The sequence below is a fragment of the Suricata suricatta genome, chromosome 7, assembly GCF_006229205.1.
Source record: "Suricata suricatta isolate VVHF042 chromosome 7, meerkat_22Aug2017_6uvM2_HiC, whole genome shotgun sequence".
NCBI classification, from domain to species: Eukaryota; Metazoa; Chordata; class Mammalia; order Carnivora; family Herpestidae; genus Suricata; species Suricata suricatta.
The window spans coordinates 69,860,894-69,862,927 of NC_043706.1; positions in this window are offsets into that span (position 1 = coordinate 69,860,894).

Here is a 2,034-nt window from a genome sequence, read left to right on the forward strand (position 1 = left end):
ATGTGCTTTGAAAGGTCAATTTTATAATGAAGAACTCCACTCTAATGTTATGGACTTATGTAAAACAGACAGACCACAGAAGAGTTCCGTTAATACTATTTATCAGATTTGAATCACATATCAGTCAGGGCTCCAATCAGAAATAGATTATCTACTCAAAGAGATAATTTGAGGGACACTACACATGGAATTCATTTGCAAATATGTGAAGTTTATAGAACAGAAGAAGCACAGTAACCCAGAATAAATAGCATCTAAGTTTTTACCACTCCTGGCACAAGGCATCAAGGGAAGCACAGAGTTCTTGGGTCTCTGAAGCAGAAAGTTATGAAGACTCATCAGTGGCCATCAGTGAAAGGACACATTCAGCTCAATGCAAATGCTTACTGGAGGAAGCCCAGAGCAAAAAATACCCTGACCTCCTTCTCCTCCCTTCCTTCAATCTCCTGCTGACCTTTCTAAACCCAAAAGAAGCCAGGAGACATGAGTGAAATTTCCTTTAAGTTTATTTATTTATTTTGAGAGAGATTGCCAGAGTCCAGCTCCAGCAGGTCCAGGGTTCCCCTGAAGGATGGATGGTGGTGTCGGCAAGAGAGTGAGAGCACCTCGAGTTTCTTTCTGATCACCAGGGAGGCATCTCTGCTCTGTGATTCTCAAGCTTTATTTATGGTGAAAGGTACAAGGACCAGAAAGGGCAGTAAATGATTTCTCATAGATAATTTTTACAATTTTCTAGGATGAGTAGTAGTAATGATTGTCATGAAAAACTTAGCTACAGGCACTCATGTTGTCATAGGTATTTTTATAAAACCTCAGGTCTAGCCTTTTGGAAGCAACCTTTAATCAAGAGACAAACAGCATTGCTTAGTAAAGGTCAGTTTTTTATGAGTAAGGGTCATTATGCTGTTTTATAACTCTAAGAGAAAGTTCCCAGAAAAACAGGATTCTCAGGAGACATAATGCCTACTCTCACAGTCCCGATGATGAATGATACATTTTATTGCAATAGTGACTTTTACAAAGGCATCTAGGCCCAGAAGGTAGTCATTTATCAGTTAATTGCTTAGGGGAAAATTATATGTTGCATTAAGGTGTATCTAGTTTACTCATCTTTTCCCTGACCAGGTGCAGTCACGCCTCAGGGACAGGGCAGGGGGACAGGCCGCTCCTGACACTAATCAGCAAAGCACTTCATGATTTGGTGCCCAAGCAGAAATGAAAGTTTCAAGAGGGTAGATTTTGGTAGCTGTCTGGGGGCAAGAGACCGTGCAAACTTGCCATACCCTCACCAGGAATTTGCACTCTACCGGTGAGTTCAGATACCTCCCAATAAGAGATAGTGTGAAGGAGAGTAAAGAGAAAGAGAGAGAGAGAAAGAATCCCAAGCAGGATCCATACTGTCAGTCTTCCTGAGTTGGAGCCCGTCAGGGGGCTCTGTGCTGACAGCTTGGAGCCATCTCCTCTAAGCCTTCTGAATTAGATAAGTATAAAGTTCTAAGCAACACATACACACACACACACACACACACACACACACACACACACACACACACACAACAGACCAAAAAAAAAAAAAAAACCAACCCAACTCCCATTCCTTAAGGACAATGTTACCTCTGTAAAAAGCAAAAAGATCAAAGAAAAAGTTGGAAGTAAAATGTCAGATCTAATAGTTTCAGAGAGACAGTTCCTCTCATACCAGACATTTTATCCTGTGTCATGCACTGCATGCCACTAAATAAAGTAAAAAAAATTTATGTAAATTAAATGTTTGATTCAATATCATGTCCCCTGGGAGTTAATAAGGGTTTACAACATACTTCTAAACTCTAGATATTGGACACAATATCAGGCTTATGACTGAAATATAAATTTAGAATAAAATATTTGAGAAAGAAGAGGCAAAACATACCAGTACAATGTTAGATCTCATTGTAGGTGTCAATTAGACTTTTTCTTTGTTTTTGATTTATTTTTATATAAAATGGTTCATAACTTTATAACATAGCAGTATAATTCCTGCCCTTTCCAAGA